The sequence below is a fragment of the Peromyscus maniculatus genome, chromosome 13 (assembly GCF_049852395.1).
Source record: "Peromyscus maniculatus bairdii isolate BWxNUB_F1_BW_parent chromosome 13, HU_Pman_BW_mat_3.1, whole genome shotgun sequence".
NCBI classification, from domain to species: domain Eukaryota; kingdom Metazoa; phylum Chordata; class Mammalia; order Rodentia; family Cricetidae; genus Peromyscus; species Peromyscus maniculatus.
Window position 1 is genome coordinate 28,256,439 of NC_134864.1, and position 22,568 is coordinate 28,279,006.

The following is a 22,568-nucleotide window of genomic DNA, read 5'->3' on the forward strand; positions in this document are numbered from 1 at the left end:
CTGTGTAATATCCATCTTTACATGGCTTATTTTTTATATCACCTTTACTGTCTCTTTAAAGACTTTATTTTTTAAAGCTATTTATTTATATAACTGTCTATATTCATTTTCTTCTCTCTTCCAAGCCTATGTACATTTTTACATACACTGTAAACCATTTAAAGTCTTATTCCATCTGACTCTGCCTTATTGTGAATCTATTGCTTTAAACTACAGTGGTTAGTACTGAAGCAGCAGCCTTGACTGCTGACTCCACCCATCTCAGCTGTCCACTGACTCTGGAACATAGATGTGGGTCTATACTTCTGTCAAAGTAGCGTGTAGCCCAGAAATATTTCTTTTTGTCTATACTAGCAAAGGCTAAATCCACCACTCAGTGTAATGTGTGGCTTGAAGACGCCTCTGTGTACAGTGACAGGAATCCTCTCTGCTGCAGGTCAAGCCCGCACACCATGAACCTGCCATTGAGTAGGTCAAGCCCACAGGCTGAAGCTGGCCTGAGAGAGACAACTAGTAAGCTATTTTTAGCTCTGTTTTAGAATCTTTTTTTTTTTAAAGCTTTTTCAGGTTTTAGGTGGAAACTCTTGCCCCACATTTTGGCGTCATATGTAGTTGTAAAATTTCCTGTGTCCTGGCCTGCTGGCAGTCAGGACAAATCTTTCCCACTTGTGTTCCCCAAGTAAACACACAGAGGCTTATATTAATTATAACTACATGGCCATGGCTCAAGCTTTTTGCTAGCTAGCTTTTATATCTTAAATGAGCCCATAACTATTAATCTATGTATTGCCACATGTTCCGTGACTTTATCCCATTACATGCATCCCATTACATGATGCTCCTTGGGCTACCTGCATCCCATTACATGGTGCTCCTTGGGCGGCTTACCTGAATCTCTCCCCACCTTCTTCCTGTCTCTCTCTTTGAATTTCCCACCTGACTCTAAGCTGCCTTGCCATAGACCAAATGGCCTTATTTATCAACCCATTAGAGCAACACATATTCACAACATACAGAGAGACATTCCCCCATCATAAACTAAATTAGAAATTAGCTGGAAACCTTCTGAAGGGAGTTGTTTCACATTAGGGAAATTTGGTCTGATATCAGAGTAATCACTTGGTAAACCAGGGGAAGACACTAAAAAGAGAACAGAAACTAAGTCGATTTAGTTTGTAGTTGCACTGGAATAATAGGCATTGATGAATCATTTCCAAAACTCCCATATTTAATACTGAAGCTCTGAGTGAATGCCCGAAGCACCTGCTATGGTCTGTGCCAGTTCATTACAGCAGGGGGAGTGTTAATGGCCCTGTAATTTGCAGGGTCAGGGGCAAAATGAAAATACAGGCCCTTTGTTCAGAAAGCAGGTACAAGGGGCCACAAAAGGACTAATATACAAGCCTTTCTTCTGCCAGCTCCCTTGATATATCAGATTGGCAACATATCATTTTGTGTTTTTCTAAGTGAAAACAAAAGTCAACAGTGTAAATTATTGGCATGAATTTTATACCATTTGCCTTTCTATGGTGCAATGCATGTATAACACCCAATACTCTCTTACAGAATCATAAATATGTCCATGTTTTGATCTCATGGGCCATGTATATGTGTTTTGTTCTTACAACAACAGTGAAAATGCAGCCTAGACCTTCCTCACCTGTCCTTGTGACACTCCCAAATGTGTGAACATTCTCGAATCTACCTCCCACTGGCTTACTTAAGAGTAGACTGGTTGCAAGAAAAAAGAGTCATGCATCCTTTTTCTCCCCTTTGCTCAATTTTCCCATCATCTTCAGTCTGTGGTTGGATGAAACAAGGAAAGTATATGATAGGAAGAAGGTATCACAGGTCTATTTCTCAGAACGCTATTGCCCTCTTCCTAATTTGAGGGAATTCTGGTCTCCAATGAGAACAGGCTCCTTTGGGCTAGCAGCTTCTGTGCTTGGTCATAGATACAACAGACTTGCTCAGCTCCCCCCACTGAATCTCACTCACCTCCATTGGATGCCCATCAGATGCCCCATACTGCAGAGTGAATGTGAAGCAAGGCAGTAAGGGATGGCTACAGACATGTGTAGTATGTAACCTAGCACAGTCCAGTCCTACTGATGTTTGCTTAATGCACTGGTTTACTTTAAATGAAGTGCGGGCCTTTTTAAACCGACAGGATACACATCCTGGAAGCCAGCCTCACTTTGATGTTTCTTATCCACACTTGAAGAATCGCTTAGCAATTTGGTTTGCCAAGAAGGTAAAAACTAGGTGGACTTTCTTTTTTATTACATGGTCTGACACTGCCTCAGACAGATGAGAATTCACAAAATGCAGAAATTATCTGAAGTTTTTGTTGTTCCAGAAGGGACAGGTTGAGGGGACCACCAGGCAAATAGGTAATTTAATATATCTTCAAGCAAACCTAATTTTTTGTGGACTTTATTGTAAAATGCAAGTGAAATTTTCAGATAAAATATAAGATTTCCAAGATATGATGCTATTATTCTATAAAAGAGGCACTTGACTGAAAACAAACTTAAGAGAAATTATCTGAGGGGAGAAAAAAGACCCAAGGACTAGTCCTACATTTGTCATTGATTAATTGTGGCCTAAGAAATGTGGTTTCATCTCTGTAGTCTCAAAGACTTCACCTGTAAAGGAAGACTTGAACATAGACAGATTCTAGTTTAGTATTTATTCAGTGAAAGAGGTATTTATACCACAGAAACCACTAGAAGACAATGTAGACAGCATCGATAAGACACAGGTATGGGAAAGAATTTATCAAGAAGTATTCCAATTGCCCAAGAATGAAGGCCAGTGATTTGACAACTGGGACCTCATGAAATGACAATGCTTCTGTACAGCAAAGGATTATAGTCTTTTAAAGAATTCTTCTCAGGGCTGTTAGAGACTGTGACCTTAGGCACATATATGTTCTTGGGACTGTTATTAGATCTATAGTTTTATTGTTCATCTCTCCCATAGTTCACATTTGGTATCATAAATGTCAATTGATCATTTTTAAATGAAGCACATGTACATCAGAGACTATCAAATAAACAACACATGCATTTAAAGAGACATGGGAATGAGCAAGATTTAGTAGAAGTTGGGAGACTTTTCAGATTCCTAGGCTAATTTCTTTTATTTTTCCTTAGATTTTTGTTCACCTCTTGTCTAAAGTAAAATTCACTTAGCTCCCTGTAAATTACATTTATGATTTATTGAATCCTGTTGCTAATTTACCAGCAGATTATTTTCCTTATGTTTTAAAAAGAACTGACAAAATGTAAAATAGAACTTTTTATTATGACTTGTAGAAGTTTTTCACAGATAAACTCAATTATTAAATAACTCAAAAAATTAAATAAATGCCTAAAAATAAAGAAATTAATATTCATGGGCTCCTGTGCACACAAAATATAGTGCTTTGCATGCATTGTTTGCCTCTCTATATAATCATCTTCGGTGAGTAAGAAGAATATTACCAGTTTCCTGTGCTAATTGCATTACAAACCTAGCCCATACCTGTCTCCCTCGTTCCAGTGTCAGGTACCCCACCACCTCCATGACAAGCCGACTAGGCACTGACGTGCCAGTTTACCACTTCATCCTACTTGTTATTTCTTTGCTGCTTACTCAGATCCACTAAAATGAAAGGTCCCCAGGTGTGCTTCCACGTTCTAGCAGTGCCTGGGGTATGATAATACATCTTTGTGGAATGGTGTAGGTGAGTGAATGCATGAGTGGGTGAAGGGATGAGCGTTTGTACTAGCCTGAGGTCCGTCAACAGGTATTCCTGAGAGACCTCGTTACTCTGGCAAGTGAGAGAGCCTGTAGAAGACAGTGGGACTGAAGAAGTTCTTCGGCTGGGCCTCCTTGATCTCTTCAGAAATACATTTTACTAAAATACAGGCATTCCATAAAATCCAATGCATATACAGATTGCATTTCCCCTTCCATACCCTCAGGCAATATTTTTAAATAACCTTTTTAAAAACTGGAAATGATCGGCTTATAGAGTAACTTCCGTGAAATGAATGGGTATGAGGCATACTAGTTTAAACTCTGACACCAGAGTTAAAGAAAAAAAAATCCACTGAGTAATCCAGAAAATTAATTTTAAAACAATGTAATAGACTTGGTTGCAGAAATATCCCACAGATATTTCAGTGCAGGGAAATCACAAGAAAAGACGTGGAGAAGAAGAAGTGGGAGACATATGATCGCAGGAGTTTCTTCTACTGACTCCTACAGTCCGTCTTCTGCAATCTTTCTGCACAGTCCACCAATATTTGCAGTCTCTACCTGTAGGGGACAAGGTGACAAAGCCTTGAGCCTTGCCCATCATTTTTTAAACCTGGCCCAGGCTGCAATTGTTTATTACTTGCATACTCATTTGATGATAGGTTTTGCTTGCTTTGTTTTTCCCGTTTGGTCTTTTGAGTGAGTTTCCAGATGAAGCCCAGGCTAACCTGAAATGTGCTCTCTATCCTGCCTCAGTGTTCTCAGTACTTGTGTTACAGGCTGATGCCACCATGCCTACTGTGGCCACAGTGTCCTTGTCCTCTTTGGGTGAGCCACTCTTCCTGGCCCAACTGACAATGGCCAGGAGCAAGTAATGTCCAAACAACTGACAGATGGTGCCCTTGATGATAGGAGAATTACCAGTATTGGGTAGACCCCAGAGAAGGGAGTTTGGCAAACATCCCCCAAACTAGCTATATCTAGAAAAAGGACACTGTAATAATGCAAGATGAACCACTGAAGCAAACAAATGATGTTAAAATTCCAGTACCTCCATATGTGTAAAGTCAATATAGATATCAATGAGAAAAATCTACATGGATCTTCTAACTATAGTTGTTCTTTTGCTCTTCTTTTTCTAGAATATAGGGGCTAAATATTGCTACTGAACCAAAACAATATTTTTTTGGAGGGAGGGGGGAAATAGAGCTTCTTGAGGTAGCAAAAAGTTGAACGTACCAGAGAAACAGTTCTGCTTTCTAGGTTGAGTTCTGTCCACAAGCAGCAAATGCCTGGAGTGAGTCAGTCCTCTGGGCTCTTTCCTCATCTGTATAATGAAGGTGGTGAAGAACCAGCAGCATGCCTGGTAGCAGCATGCCTGGTGGCGGAATCAACTGGGAGCACTTTCAAAGTCCACGAATGTCATAGTTAGGATGGCCAAGCACAGCGAGGCATGATGGCATGTGCCTGCAGCCCCAGCTACCCAGGGGACTGACACAGAGGGTGATTGAGCTCAAGAGTTCAAGGCCAGCTGGGTAACATAATAATATGCTGTCTCAAACTATTTGACTAAAAGTGAAATTCCACAACTCTGTAATTTGCATTTTAAGATTTCCAGGTCACAGTGATAGGCAACTATATTTGGGATCCACTACACTTTACATGAGTAAGCATTTAAGATCCCTTTTACTGTTCAAAACAGATGTTTACCTAATAATTTTGTAACTTTTACGATGATCTGTTTGTAATAAAACTTATTTTTTGTTCATATTCTGGTATCTTTTTTTAAGGAATTACATCATCTCTCCACTTTTTAAATCAACAGCACTATTTAGTTGAATATTTAGACTCTATTTAGTACAAAATAAAGTCTCCATAAATATTCATGAATAGATAAGCAGTCGAGCTCATTGTTTTAAAAGTCAGAATTTATTCATTATCTTTTAAGTTTAGTCCTCACATATATGGGAAGACATTTTCCTCAGACTTTGATTTCCTGGAACATTGAGAATACTACACAGGATAATAGTTCATAAATCAAGGCTTCAAGTCTTTAAATCAGAACTCATAATGGAGTCTGATTTTGTCTTCTCTAGGATAAAGAAATGCAATATATATGATTCATTCTATTCCCAGGGTGCTTTGTCAAGTTCTGTGTAAATAATCAGGGTGGTTGTGTTACTATTGATCTCGATTGCCACTACCAACAGTTTTGTAATCCTTGTCAGCTTGGCCAGCCTCAAAATAATAAGATGATGTCATCTATGATCTTTTTGACCATCTAGTGTTCATTTTGGAAATGAAAGCCCAATGTTACTTGGTAGCTGGGCTCCTAGACAGAAGCCCTGGCATATAGTTTTGCCTTTGGCAATTCTGAAAAAAATAATCAAAACAGATCACCTCCACGGCCCTAAATCCCTGTTCTGAAGCATGAAGTCTCTGTTAAAGGACTCTTATAATAATTAGATTAAAACAGTAGTCTCATTGCGAATCTGGCTACATTTCTTATTGCTTAAATTTACTTTCCCCATTCTCTTCTAAAAAAAAAAAAAACTCTTATATGCTACCGAGGCACACAGAATTATTTTGCTTTGAACAACAACAAACAACAACAGGAGCAGCCGTCGGTGTCCCCTAGCTCTTTTGAAACATCAGGTCATTTGTGTGGTGAGTCCTGCCTTCTGTGACCTGCGACAGAGGAGAATCACGGCTCCACACAGCATGTGATATGATCTCAGGCAACCTCCCTCCTCCCACGATGTGGCCCAGATATGATTTCTGTTTTGTCAGAGTCTAAGAAAGCATCCTTGGCAATCCTGTAAATGGCTCGCTTGCTCGGCTTAGGCATCACCAAGCCCACGGTGGCATACTGAGGAATAGTATGCCATGTTGGACCCTGCTGTGAAGTCCAAGAGACCACAGTGGGAATAACGACCATTTCTACTCCCTTTTTACCATAGCTGGTTGGTTGTGGTATTAATAAAACATGTAGTTGCCAGGAAATGACTGCAGTCTCACGCATATGCTGTACCTTACAAAAATCATGTTTTTGATATTTGTACCTTATTACTTTTTAAAGATTTATATTTATAATGTGCAGTTGCGTGTGTTGCGGGGGTGGGGGGCAGTTCTGTGTGTATGAGTGCAGGTGCCTGCAGAGGCCAGAGGGATCAGATCCCTGGAGCTAGTATTACAGACGGCTATCAGTCTTCAGATGTGGGAGGTACACTGGGAACTGAAGTCAGGCCATCTACAAAAGCAGGATGTGCTTTAAACCACTGAGTCATCTCTTCCCACCTCTCTTTATTACTTTTTAAAGAGAATATAAGTGATAGTTATGGACAAGCATTTTGTAGAATATCAGATCTGTTTATAATGATGGCAGAATTTTTTTTATTTTCTGGTTGATTTGATTTTCTGAGGTGCATTAAAAAATATCATCACAAGAACCACCACGTAGATTTCCTATGCAGCTCTGCGTCTCACATCATTGGATTTAATGGCTGCTGGTGTCATTTTTAGGAGATCAGTCCTCAGTGTGTTTCAGTTTCAAATGAGTCATCGGGTCTAATTATTGCATTTGTTATCTTTCAGAGCAGTCGAACATCACATATCAAGAGTGACATCTGGTTAACAATATCAACAACCGCAGCAGCAACCTGAAGCTTGGATCTCCTGTGCTGGAAGCAGGAAAAATGGAAGAATGATCATCAAAGGTAGAACCTCATCCCCTTATATAACCCCCTTCTACAATGTCCGCTTAAGATGCACTGTATGAAGAAACTTTTCTCTTTTAATAGCGTAATATATTTCTACCTTACAATTCCAGAGCTATTGATAGACTGCTGAATTTAAAGTCTATGTTTAACTCCTTGGTTTCCTGTACAGATTTTGACCAAGATGTTCACATGTGTGGCAATCATTGTTGTCAATGTGGAAAGTCAGGTCAGGTAAATGTGGTTTCCAGGGGTCTCAGGGCTAAAATACTGGATGTGAGGTTAATTGTTGAATGGGAGAAATAGATGACATGGCATCCACTTTCAATTTTCTTTTCATGCTGTATAAATGCACACTTATTAGCCCAGGCATGTCCACTGTGATCTAGGTCTGGTAAGGAAGGCAGTAAAAATGCTGAAGCCCAGGGCCCAATCTACCTTCTCTTCCTTTCATCCTGTGCTCTGTTAGGAGGGAAAGAAAGACTGTAGAATGTCTGAGTTAAGTGCATTGCATGAGTAAGAGCAGATCAGAAGGGGTTAATAGTGCTGAGTATACTAGTGAGCTACCTTCCTGTTTGGGTTACTTGTGCAACAAAGACCAGGACTTGACAAAGGCTGTTCACTGGGAAGATGATCCCACGAATCAAGATTGGCAATGGCTGGGCCTTCTTACTAGTACATGATGTAATGTTCCGCCAAGGCAGGAGGATAATAAGATTGAGTCTAGACTGAATGACATAGTAAGATCTGTCTCAAAAAAATAAAATGAAATAGACAGAAGCGTAGAGTGAGTCAGTGTGGGTAAGAACACAGGTGGGCTAACAAATCTGCCCCGGGAGTCATGGGAACTTAACTCTTCCCCCTCCTCCCATGGAGGTTTGGATGCTGTCTGCAAGTTTCACCTGAAATGGGTACAGTAGGAGTATCACTCACTCTCTGGGACTTCCACTGAGGGCATGAACTGCCCCATAGTTCCAGGCTGTTAGCAGCACCTGAGGCAAGAGGCAGAAGATCTAGTTATCCATGGAGACTGACATTATAAAGGCAAAGAAAATCCAGTGAGAAGCAGAAACGTCTATCCCCAAAAGCTGTGGCTGCATTAGCAAGTGGTCCAGAGGTCAGTACTCAGCCAATCAGAGACTTGGTTATACCCCCTTTTGCTTGATTTTGAAACTGGTCATTATTCTCCCAAATGGAGCATCGGGCATGAAAGTGCTTCATGTTTTCAAGTCCTGTCCAAGTGCATGGAGCCAAGGTGAGCTGTTTCCAAATGAGCTTTTACCAATAGAGCTGTGCCTGAAATGAGAAGTGCATCTTGGCATACAGTGGTTTTTGGTTTTTTGTTTTTTAAGAAAAAATACACATTAGGTTTCAAAGTGTGGTGAGCATTTTAGGAAGAGTTACAAAGTGTAACATAATAACATTTAATAGTACTTTCTCGGTTACTTACTGGGTATTGTTCAGTTTGAGGAGAGTGTTCAGGCAAGTATATTCTCTCTCTCTCTCTCTCTCTCTCTCTCTCTCTCTCTCTCTCTCTCTCTCTCTCTCTCAGGAATCAGTTCTCTCTCATTCTATCATATTCAGTATAAAGGGGCCATCTCACAGCCCCTTGCTCCTTACTTTTTTTTAACATTAAAATGTTAAACAATAAAATAAAGTTGGAGAAAAACAGTGGTTTTATTATAATCTGTAAAATAACACTAGATGTTGTGACTAGAAAGGAGCAGCCATTAAATATATCACAAGCAGACCATAGCAAACATCGCAACTATTGCAATGATACCAGGGATGTCAGGGAAAGTTGTAGCAGATAGCCAGGCAGAAATACTGAAAGAGGAAACAAATCCAGACCCTGAGTTGATAAAGACTTCACCGATGGTAGGGAGGCATGCTCAGAACGAATCTTATCCTAAGCACAAGATGCAAACAGAGTGAATGTCCCCCAGAGACTGTGAGACTTGGCAAATTCTGCCTTCTTACTGAGCTTACGATCACCTCTCCCTGGGTTTTCCGCTCTATAGTTTCCTGAGTCTTCTGAAGTGAAAGTTCTGATTACATTGGGTTTTAGCTCAGATTCACCACGTCATTGTCATACAAACTGCTAAGTCAGAAATGTAAAACCTGCCACTCAGTTTACCAACTTATTTTTCCTTGTTGACGTCACTCCCCACTGGTCTCACCTAGAAAGCAGTATCTGTGGTTTGTAAAGCCTCCATTGGCTTGTGGTTGTTAAGCATAGATCAGTGCAGATGAGGTCCAGATGCTCATTTTTAACAAGCTTTGAGAGGAGGCTAACCTGTTTGTCCTAAGACCTGACTTGGAACAGCTCTAAAAATAGAATGATACAGGATAGCGCTATAATGATCATGCTACAGTTGGAGCTAGACAGAGAATGGACTTCCTTGCCAGCTCACACTGTGGAGAGTTGTATTAGCTTCAGACAGGATCTGAGCCATGGGATGGAATGGCATTTAATAACTGGGCATGGTGGTCCATGCCTTTAATCTCAATACTCGAGGTGCAGTGGCAGGTAGGTCTCCTAGTTCAAAGCCAAGCTGGTCTACATAGAGTGTTCCAAGCCAGGAGCCAGTGCTACAAAGTGAGAAATTGACTCAAAAATGAAAATACATGAGATTACTTTTCTAAACGATTGATTTATATTTATTTTATGTGTATGAGTGTGTGCCTGTTGATGATAATTTTTGCACCTTATCAGTGCAGTGCCCATGGAGGCCAGAAGAGGGTGTCATATCCCCTGGAACTGGAGTTATAGATAGTTGTAAGCAGCTAGGTGGGTGATAGGAACCAAACCCAGGTCTTCTGCAAGAGCAGTAAGTTCCCTTAACCTCTGAGCTGTTGCTCCAACCCTGAAAGAAGATCTTAATATCATAAAATTTTGAATAATAAGTTCACAGATATATTTTCTGTCCCCTACTGCATATTATAAAGACTTTGGAGATTCAAAAATACTGAATGCATGGATGAATGGATGGGTGGATAGATGGATGGATGGATGGATGGATGGATGGATGGATGGATGGATGGATGGATAGATGGATGGATGGATGGATTCAGCAACAAGTGACTTCTTACAAAGAAATCTCTGTGGCATATTATACAGAGAAAGACAGATTTCCTTTGCTTGGAATCTTCTTTATAAAGGATACTCAACACAGAGGGCATGTTAATAGAGGATGAGCTCTGTCTATTCAGAGCCTACGCTGCTGGGTATCCCCAGCTCTTTAATAAGCACGGCTCTTCACAAAAGATTTTTTGCTATCTGGTTGAATACAATGAGAGAAATGTCATTTTTATCAAGACAAATTGTACATTTTACTTTATGAAAGAGCCACTGGATGTGTGAAACCGGGAAATCACATCAATTTAATAAATTCCTTTGTAAATGTGTCTTCCTTGAGTTTCAATTTTGCAGCTGCGGCATGGTCTGAATGTTTATTCACACCAAGGACAAAAGCGCTTTCTGGTTTCTTGCATTGAAATGTGTTCATGATCAACGTTGCATGTTTTCTCTCTGCATCTTTATCTGCATTTTTCAGACTGTGATTGGCTTGGTAAATTTATTCCACTTTGATTGCTAAAGTAACTGTCTGTACTGTCTATTTTCTGCCCACTCTTTGACTTATTCTAGATAGTGGGCCTAAAACCTACTTTCAAAGCTCAGTGTGAATTTCATTCTGGAGGTTTTAAAACATATTTTTGTTCCTATATATTCTATTGTGCATTAAACTTGAAAATAGACCCAGTAATTTAATTGGAAATAATTTCAATTAAAATTGAAAATGCTTACAATTATATATTATCATACTTAACCATAGTGGATGATGAACATGAATCCTTGAAAATGTATCTTTAAAAGTGTATTTCATAATTCATTTTAGTAATGGAAAAAATAGTAATTTCATTTTATTTTATGTCATCCCTCATGTTAAAGCTTAAAAGTTAATTAAAGTGTAAAAATACTAACTTCAGCTTTGTTATTTTACGGGTGTGTTTACCTGGCAGAGTCCCAGATTTGTTCTCTCAATTAGAAATAGGAGAGTCTAGGGCAGTGCTGGGGGATGCCCCATTGGTTAAATTGCTTGCCACATAAACATGAGGCCCACAATTCAAATCTCCACAATCTATGCAAAGCTAGACACAGTGGCCCATGTCTATAATCCCAGCACTCACAGTGAGATAAGAGATGGAGAAAGGAAAATCCTGGGAAGTTTCTCATGGATGCACAACTCTGTATACAGAGAGAGAGAGAGAGAGAGAGAGAGAGAGAGAGAGAGAGAGAGAGAGAGAGAGAGAGAGAGAGAGAAAGAAACAGACAGACAAATACACACACAGAAAGAAAGAGATAGACACACATACAAACACACAGAAAGAGACACACATACACAGAAAGACAGACAGACACACATACATAGACACACACAAACACAGAGAGAGAGAGAGACAGACAAACATACATATACACAGAGAAACACATAGCACAGAGAGACAGATAGATACACAACACTCATACACACATACACTTACACACAGAGACAGGCAGACATACAAACACATACACACAGAAAGAGACAAGACACACAACATACACATACACACACACACACACACGTAACACATACACAGAGTTTTAAGAAAGAAAAGGAGAGGGCCCTGGAAAGGTAGATCCTTGGTTAAGAGCATTGGCTTTTCTTCCAAAACACTTACCTGGTTGCCAGAACCGACAGGGCAGCTCACAACCACCTGTAACTCCAGTTGCAGCTGATTCAATGTCCTCTTCTTGACTCTGTGGGCGCTAGGCATGCACATGATACATAGACATGCATGCCAGCAAAACACATCAAATATAAACTTTTTTTAAGAAAGAGGAAGAGGAAAAACTGCTTAGGACAAAAGCCTTGACATTCATTCCAGTGCCCATCTTCAAGAGGTCTGGAAGAGTCACTCTATTAACTGCACACAGTTGGAGATAAGAGTGTAAAAGGCAAGGTTTAAGATTTTAAAAGACCTGAGTTCAACACCCAACTTTTTCACTTACCACATGGCTACCCTTAGAAAATATTCCATTTTACATACTTAAATATCTCTACCTGTATGTTGAGTTCTGTATTTCATTATTACTATTATAATTGTGATTATGATTATTACTTGTAAGGTTTTTTTGAAAACCAGGGATAATATTTAAAAAAAGAAGAAGAAAACAGAACTTGGTGGGAGCTAAACATGCATAGTTTTAACAGCCTGTTCAGATCTCAAAGCTGAGTAAACCCTAAGTAAGGCTTCAGGGGTGAATTAACGTTTCATTCTCTTCCATTGGGGCTAAGGACAGTTTTGCTTGAGACTTTAAAAGATGAACACAGCTTATAAAAATGTATCCATATTTAGTTGTGTGACTCTTGAAAGGCTAATGGAAGACTCCAACATGCATTTTCATCTAGAAGGGATGTCTCTGACCATTCCCACTGCTAGTGAGTAAAGGGAGAAAGCCATACCCTTGACCTCAAGAATCACTCCTTCAGTGGGACATGGAGGTGCTGTCTCAACACTTGGGAGGCGAACACAGAAGGATCAGGAGTACAAGACCAGCCATGGCTACATAGCAAGTTCCAGACCAAACAGAGCTCCTTAGAAGAGACCCTACATTCCCCTCCATCCACTCCCCAAAAGAAAACAAAGGACTCCTTCATCTTTGAGTATAGTCTGCAAGTCACCTCCTATGTTCTCTCTTGTAATCTACCCACACCTTTGGGAAAAACTAACCTAGAGGTTCTACAAATCACCGAAAATCATCCTAAACAAATGCCCATGTGCTTAGAATTTAGATCTGATTACAGTTATACATGCAGTTGTTTCTTTTTTATTTCTCAAAATAAAAAGTTCATTTTCATAGCCAATTTGCCAGATGCAGCTCCATCTCCAGAAGCAAAAGAAATCAAATTTTGGTCAATAGAAGATTCATTTGCTGAAACATCCGTGCTCATGTTGAACATGTTTCTGTTTTCCTGGTGTTCTTGAGGTTGAATTGTCACTCTGACATAGGTTAACCCTAATACTTTGTCGTCAGAAATTCAGAGTGGCCTACTTCATAGACAACCAATGAAGCTTTGTTGTAATATTTCAACCTCAGCACAGGTTTTTTTTTTTTTCAATTTCAATATCCTATAAATTTGCTGTAAGTGAATGTTTGAAGGTAAATCTTACTGTTTAGTCATCTGTCCCTTTTTATGTCAGGAGTAATTTAGAAGCTGAAAACCACTGTGCTCTCTGAAGAGATTGATTGATCCAGACAGTTGTAAGAAACTAAAATCTAATTGTGGGATGTTGTGCATTATGTTTGTCATGTCTCTGACATCAATATGAAAATCCCACTAATGAGGATGCCTCAAGGTTTATGGGATAAAGATAGATAATAGATAGACAGTAGATAGATAGGCAGATTGATAGATTAAACAATGTAGATGATCCACAGATAAATAAATAGAATGAGAGAGATAGAGCATAGAAAGATAACAGATACAGTGTGTGATTTAAATGGTGATATTATTTATTTAAACAACCTAATATTGCCCACTAGAGTAGCTTTTTCACTATACCAATTATTCATGATATATAAAGGCATTATATTATATGACTGGATAATTTGTTTTTAAACAAACTATAATAGACTTTATTGCAGTTCAGTGCTTATAGGTCTTTGCTTACCTGTGAGAATACACAGAAACCAGGCTCATTGCATACCATGGATGCAACGTGCCAAGAATAATCAGAAAAAAAGAAAACAGGTTTCCTGGCAGAATTTATTTCATTTTTGTGTATCCTCAGCATATGCTAGGGATTTTCCCCCAACCGACCATATTCATTAAAAGCTAAATTTGGATAAATGGTGTTACTATGCTAAATAACTAACTTAAGCACTGGCATTTCTTACCCTTCCAATGCAATCTGGGAAATGAAAAATCAAATCACATACAATTTGGACAAAACTTAGTTTGGATCTGCAGGGTCCATCTCTCTGACATTTCAAATAATTGGAAACTTTTTTAGACAATTTCTGTGCTGCCCTGGCTGTCCTTGAACTCCCTATGTAGATAAGCCTAGCCTGCAACTGATGATTGGTATGGGAGAACCAAGGTTCTGCATTTTACAAGAAAGCTGGCCGGGCGGTGGTGGCGCACACCTTTAATCCCAGCACTCAGGAGGCAGAGGCAGGTGGATCTCTGTGAGTTCAAGGCCAGCCTGGTCTACAGAGTGAGTTCCAGGAAAGGTGCAAAGCTACACAGAGAAACCCTGTCTCAAAGAGAGAGAGAGAGAGAGAGAGAGAGAGAGAGAGAGAGAGAGAGAGAGAGAGAGAGAGAGAGGAAGAAGGAAGGAAGAAGGAAGGAAGGAAGGAAGGAAGGAAGGAAGGAAGGAAGGAAGGAAGGAAGGAAGGAAGGAAGAAAGGAAGAAAGAAAGAAAGAAAGAAAGAAAGAAAGAAAGAAAGAAAGAAAGAAAGAAAGAAAGAAAGAAAGAAAGAAAGAAAGAAAGAAAGAAAGAAAGAAAGCTGGCTGAGCAGGAACAGAGGAAGGAAGCCAGTATACAGCATTCCTCCATGGTCTCTGCTTCAGTTGAGTTCCCTTGAAGAGGGACTGTAACGAGTAAACTGAAATAAGTCCTGTTCTCCCTAAGTTGCTTTTGCCCATGGTGCTTATTACAGCAACAGAAAATTGACTAGACACAATGTGGGAGCCAGTTCGGTTTCCAGCTGCACTACTGAATGTCCGTGTAAGGTCTGGGGTTTGCTCCTGCAGACGGTTGATAGTGACGTTGGTGATGCTGCTGCTGACTCTATCCAGACCCTCAGAAGAGTCCTCATTTAGAGCGGGGGTGCTTTGCTCTCCAGGAGGGTGTCCCATGGACTGACAAGGACAGCATATTGCCGGTGTCACCCATGTTTTCAGCAGTGTCCTTCCTCTAATTATGTCACCTAGGAAATATCCATTACCCTGGCAAGACCCCTTTCCTGTTCAGACTCCTTGGGTCCTAAGTAATAAGAGATCCAAGAGCTTTGACCTGCCATGTAGAGTGGTGCTTCTTCGATAGGTATTCATTTAAATATCCTTTGGGAACCAACAACCTCCAAATGTTACACATAAGAAGGTATTTCATGAGGGATTTGAGAAAGGTTTCAAAAATTTTTATTTAAGAAACATTACCAGTAAGTAACATGGACATTGGTTTAAAAAAAAATACCCTTTTTGGACTTCAAAGTGACTGCTTCTTTTTAAGTATATGATCATCATTTTTCACTTAAACCTGTTTCTAGCTGTGGAAATGGGTTTTTGTTGTTATTGTTGTTTTGTTTTGCTTTTATAATTTAATTTAATTTTACATATCAGCCATGGATTCCCCTGTCCTCCCCCTTCCTACCCCAACCCCACCCCCTAACCCCCATCCCCACCCAGCCTTCCTCCCAGCCCACCCCCCATTCCCATCTCCAGCAGGGCAAAAACTCCCCTGGGGATTCAGCTCAACCTGGTAGATTCAGTCCAGGCAAGTCCAGTCCCCTCCTCCCAGGCTGAGCGAAGTGTCCCTACATAAGCCCCAGGTTCGGAAATAGGGTTTTTTAATTAAAATATTATTACTTCATTTCCCCCTTTCCATTTCCTTCCTTCAACCTCTTCCACAACCCTCCCTCTCTCCCTCTTAAATAAATGGCCTCTTTTCTTTTTTTTCATTATTTATTTATTTACTTATTTATGTATCTAATGTACATTGATGTTTTGTCTGCATGTATGTCTGGGTGAGGGTGTTAGACCCCTTGGAACTGGAGTAACAGACAGTTGTGAGCTGATATATGGGTGCTGGGCTTTGAACCCAGATCCCCTGGAAGAGCACCCAGTGCTCTTCACCACTGAGCCATCTCTCCAGCCCTGGCCTCTTTTCTTTAATTGTTACTGTTACTCAGTCAGAGGTTCATCCCCGGAGATGATTAATTCTTCCTTTCTTAATAGTCCTTGGGTATCTGTCATTCTGTATATGGGGGTGGGGCGCCATGAGATTTCTCCCTCCCACAATAGCATGTCTGTTGGTATTGTGCTTGATCAGGTCTTGTTTAGGCAACCATATGGTTGAGGTATGGTTGGTGTAGTGCCCATGTCATTTCTTGGAGACAAAACCTCACAGCAGGCTTCCTGGTCCTCTGTCTCTTAAAATCTTGCCACCCGCTCTTCATCTATGTTCCCTGAGCCTAGATGCAAGGGCTGGACACTCCATGGTCAGCTGTTCTCAGCTTTTGAACAGTTGGGTTTTTCTGTAATGGTCCTCATCTGCTACAAAGAGAAGCTTCTTTGAAAAGGCCTGAGAGATACACTTATCCATTGGCTTAAGGATAAGCATTTAGAATTCCATTTAGGAGTTATGCTGGTCTGATAAATTGATGGCAGTGGGTTTTCCTCTAAGATCCATGACTTCACAAGCCCTGGGGAGTTCGCTAGGTTTCTAGTTTCAGAAATGATCTTCTATTGATGGATGATGGATCTTAAGTCCAACTACATGGTTGTTGTTTGCAGCCAAGATATGGGTACCACTATTGCATCTTTTGGGATATCTTACAATGCTGGTTATTGTTGCAGTTCATAGACATCATAGCTGGGTACAACTGTTGGTTGCTTTCTTCTTGCTTGCATAGAACCTGTCTGGGTGATAAAAATTAGTCCTCTAGGAGGATACTTTCACATTATATCCAGCTCAAATCCTCTGAGTCCTGTATATGAAGTATGTGGTGTCTTCAACAATAGGGACTTACCTTCAACTTCTGGAAAGAAACCAAGGACAGCAGCAATAGCCTATGTTGTTCTAGGAATTTCTTGGGCAGCCCTGATAAACAACCCAAAAGGTGATTTCTCATGCCTGGTACTGGGGTCTTTGGTAGCTAGTCTATGGCTCTTGGGAGCCATTATCAGCTCAAATGGCATTACTCAATTTAAACTATACATATATGTGTTTTCACTTCTATATATTATATATAATTTTAGGTAAATAAAAATAATATGATTTCTTACAGCCCTTTCAAACATCCTTAGTGCTGTTTTCCCCTCCCCTTCCTCTCTTTCCCCTTTCAGTATAACCTTTCCTAGTTCCATTCATTTACCTCCAAATTTCATTTTTCTTTACAGTTGAATAGTATTCCACTGTGTATATGACCACATTTTCATTATCCATTTGACAGTCAAAGGACATTGAGTTGTTGCCATTCCCAATTAGCTGTGGAAATTTTTTTGTAATTGTGATATGAAAGAAGGTGATTTAGGCAGGAATACTGAAGTCCTGAGGCCTAATGGGATATGAAAAGGAAGGCAAGACCTAGCCCAGCTGCCCATCCCACAAGACAAATAGTTAGTCAAAGCAGAGTTGAGTCCTGACCTCTGGGAAAGATCATCCTGTAGGGGAAAGGAGATGGAATTACCTGGGTGGATACAAAGATGCACAGAGATGGAATATTTTGTGGAACATAGGGTGAAAAGAGTTTATAGACTGAAAAGGAAGTTTGAGAATCAGGATGGGGATTTCATTTTACTTTATTATTGGGATGCTAATGATTGAGTCTAGAGCTTTGAATGTGCTGTCTCTGAGCTACATCCCAATCTACAAACTAGGAATTTCAACTAATATGATCTTATCATAAATTTAAGCTTGGAAAGTTCTGTCTTTCAAAGGTGGCATCTATCTTCTAAATTGTATAATTATTAATTGCAAAACTCGGTGACCCTAACTGATCTGACTGTTTGAAAGATCACTGCTGTTTCAAAGTTAGAATATTGGGATCACTGTTAACTTGTCCCTTATTTCAGTCCCACCTTCTTCTCAGGCCATCACTAGGTCTTGTTTATGTTTTCTGGTCCACTCAGACCCCTCCCGCTGTCAGCCTCTGGATCAGATCCCTTCCTCATGCCTCAGCCACTTCATAAATACCCTATCTGGGCCTCCTGGTAGGCTCTCTCCACAGTTTCATTTTGCAAGCTGTTTTTGTATAAACCTCTCTCAAATACCAGTGCAGAGACATCACTTTAATTTTAACTAGTACACAAAGATAGAAAAGCTGAACATACATCTGGGGTCACATGCAACATGTGATGTGTGTGTGTGTGTGTGTGTGTGTGTGTGTGTGTGTGTGTGTGTGTGTGTACATTGCATAATGTCAAAATCAAGTTAAATGCATTTATATTTTCAGTCACCTGTCATGTCTGTGGTAAAATTATTTTAAGTCCTTCTAGATATTTTGAAACGTACACCATGTAATCATTATTTGTCATCACTGCTCTATGCAGTGATACCCTAGAGGCTTTTGCTTCCATCTGGTTGTAATTTAGTGCCTGGTGATCAACTTCTTCCCCTGACTCACCTCCTCTTTGTAGCTCTGAGATCAATGTCATCATATTGCATATATGGGCAAGACCCTGTGGATCTCCTCTTGTGCCTTTTTTCCCCCACTTAATGATCTCTAGGTACATCCAGTTGTCATAAATAACAAGGTTTAATATTTTTTATGAATGAATGATATTCCATTGAGTTCAAGGACCACATTTTTAATGTATTCATCATTTGATAGACAGGTGCATTGTTTTCATTTCCCAGCTATTACGAATAGAGCTGCAATGAATGCGAGCCCACGTATCTACTTAACATAATTATTTCCTTTATTATATATGCCCAGTGATGGGATGGTGTATTTGTAACAGTAGTATTTGCCTAATTCTTATGTGTCAGATACTATGCTAAGTGTTCTGTTTCCCTTTGTCTTTGTGACAGATTCAGACAGTAGGTGCAGTGACCATTCCTGTTTTACAAATGCAAAAAACTGGTCTTGAGAGAGTTTTAGAAAATGTAACCTAACTAGGAAAGTTTAACTCCAAAACCTAAGCCAGTCGTGTTATGTCACAAGATTCTATGTCTGAGTGTAAGAGACAATGACGACCAGACTCCAAGAGATACATCTGGGTAGATTATAATGGACTGTGAAAGGTTCAATTAATTATCCTCAATGGGCAAACATTTACTCAGGAATTTCAAAGATAGGACTAGGGAAACATGTGGCTAGATTCTTTCTTACTAAGTAGTCCTTCTGATCAAGGTATGGTGAATGTTTCTTGGAATTTGGATCTGCTGAGATCCTGGCACCTCCTGGTTGGAAGCATGTCTGTGTCACCCTCAAGAGCTTGTCAGGTTCCCTCAGTCTTGGGAGCTACCCTCTCCCAAAGGCACGATGTTACTTAATATCTCTCCTTCACATACCTCTGTCAGGTCAGTTCTGCATGGCCACCTGCCTAGAGAAACCCTCTCACAAGTTTATGACCTCTATTGAAGGCCCTCTATCCAAGACTTAGGGTGTTGCCACACATTCTGTTGCTGAGCATCATGCAGTGACCCATCTGACTCACAAGATCTTGTTGAGGTACCCCATTCACATGTTCCAGATGAGGGAGGTGTGGCTCCTATCCGTGATGAGAGCTTCCTCTCTAAGTTGTATCCGAAATACCTTCTGTTTATCAAGACCTGGGGTTTAGTAAATGCTCAGTAAATGTATAATGACACATTGATTGCTACATCTGTTTAAACTGCTTATCAAAACAATTTAAAACTCCCAGGAATTTTTAGTTTTGTTTTTGTTTAATGTTAATGCTTTTCAACCTGATGTCACCCTCACCTTCCCCACCAGTGACTATTTCCAGAGTAGATAAAGCTCCTCACTTTACTCAACCAAACATTTTTATTTCACTTTTTTTTTTCCTTTTCCATTTTGAGTGCAAGATGCCTTCTGGTAGAATGTTAAGTGGATTTTGCCTTATCTCGTAATCAGTAGGACACCATGCTTTGGCAGAGGACCATTTCTGCCCTAGAAACACGTGATATTTCTACTTAAATACCCACCTAATAAAGAGAAGATGCAAATAAAAATAATTTTACCAACATTATCTTTCTTAGAATTTGGCCATGGAAGAGGTAGTGTTTTGTAAATAGCATCTAATTATATTCTTATAATACTTAATGAAGTACTATTTTGTATTCTGATTTTCCAATCAGCAAAGAAGACACAGAAAGGTTCAGTAATTTCTCCCCAAGTTCACAAGACTAAGATTTGAGCCCAGGCAATTTCTGTTCAGACACTTAATTAATGAATGAGCAGCATATAGTCTGCTATAGATCAGGTACTTTTTTTGGACCTAATAGGTGGTAAATGAATGTGTACTTAATGACTGCACTGTATGAGTATTCACTCAAGATATTAACTGGCTGATGTATGAAAGGAAACATGTCTTAATGCCAGTTGAGTCATTTTAAGTTTTTTAAAAATGAGTTGCCTAAAGCATCCATTTTTATTTTTCAGATTTTATATGCTGTACCAATTCATCCCCAATTAAAAGAAAGCAATTGCAAAGTGCCTAGGAAACAGTCAGTTATTGTCTGAGCTGCCAGGTTTCAAGAATCAGCATTCTAAAATCTGCAAAAGCAGGGAAAAAGAAGACATAAAATTCTATTTCAGCTGCTTTTGAAGTGTTGTCATATATTATTGACTATTGTAATTTAAATTTTGGAGTCTTAGAATTTTAGATTTGGATGAGAATTTTGGATTATCTGTGCCAACTTGCTACCTCATGCCAGAAACATTCACACAGCATTTTAAAAATAAAATCTTTGACAAATATTCCTCTCACATTTGCCTAGCATCTGTAGAGATAGTGATTTTTTGTTGTTGTTTTTTTATAATACCATTTAGCAACGAACCTATGGCTAGTATAGTATTTGAATAGCTAGCCAATGCAATCCTGTAGGATTCACTATACTCTTTCTTCTCTTGCCTACATTTTAGAAATTTGCTTTATATTATTATCAGAATTGTTCATTTAGGTACTATTTTTGTATTAGCTTCTGTTCCTCTAAACAAAGTTCAGCAAATGTTATCTCCTATAGGGCCTATCTCCTGTTGTCATAGATAAAGTTTTTCTGAGGCACAGACATACCTACTCTCTTGTGTGGCAATTGGTTTTTTGCTTTTTAGTTTTTGTTTTTCTTTTTGTTTTTGCTGTTATCTATTTGTGTTACTGGGAAGCTGAAGCCGGGGGCCATGTGAACAAGTATTTCAACACAAGTGTGTTGTGTGATATTTTGAGCGCATTCTAACAATAAAGTTTGCTTTGAATCAGAGGGCAGAGCTAAGCACTAGCTGACCAAAATTAACCATAGAAGTTTTGGAGGACTGAGGACAGATAGAAAGACAGGAAGTAGTAAGGTGGAGCTTGGAGAGGATCCCAGCCTTTTGGATGGAGGAATGGAAGAGATCGGAGGTCACTGGTCACTCCTCTGCCACTTCTCTGATCATTCAGGTTCTTATCTGGATATCTGACTCCCCATTTTTTATTGATAAAGAATAATTAGTTAAAAACATCACAAGTGCATCATATTATCTGTGGCTCTTTGTTTTGTCTGAAAAGGCTAAATAAGGTAGTAGTAGGAGAGACAGTAGTGTTAAGAAAGACTAAATCACTATTATCTGACATTTTGAGAAAATGTCTGTCAATCTGTGCTCCAAAATATTGCAGTTCATGTGTTTGTCTTCATTTCATTTATTTCTTAATACATTCATCATGTGTTCTAGTTAGGATTACTATTGCTGTGATGAAATACCATGACTAAAGCAACTTCCAGAGTAACAATGTATTTGACTCAAGCTTCACAATCACTCTTCATTGCTGAAAGCAGTCAGGACAGGAAGTCAAGCAGGGCAGGAGCCTGGAGGCAGGAGCTGAAGCAGAGGCCATGGAGGAAAGCTTCTTACTGACTTGTTCTTCATGACTTGCTCAACCTGCTTTCTTATAGAACCCAGGACCGCTCGTCCAGGAATGGCACCACCCACAATGGGCTGGACCCTCTCATATCAATCACTGTTTAAGAAAATGCCCTACAGGCTTGCCTATAGCCCAATCTTATGAAGGCATTTTCTTAATTGAGGCTCACCTCTCAGATGACTCTAGCTTGTGTCAAGTTGACATAAAACTAGCCAGCACTTGACACACAGAACACATCACTGTTAAGCCACAACCGTTCCTTTCT

The 22,568-nt window shown here is 39.7% G+C and overlaps 1 protein-coding gene across 4 annotated transcripts in view; it reads left to right on the forward strand.

Annotated features, from left to right (window-relative positions):
- The window catches only part of Dlgap1 (DLG associated protein 1), an 838,155-nt gene that overhangs the window by 300,868 nt on the left and 514,719 nt on the right, over window positions 1-22,568 (forward strand). For all 4 annotated transcript variants that reach the window (XM_042259990.2, XM_042259994.2, XM_042259993.2 and 1 more), the window contains exon 3: window positions 7,342-7,463. The gene's annotated coding sequence lies outside the window, so the exon portion shown is untranslated. The remainder of the gene's footprint in view (window positions 1-7,341; window positions 7,464-22,568) is intronic.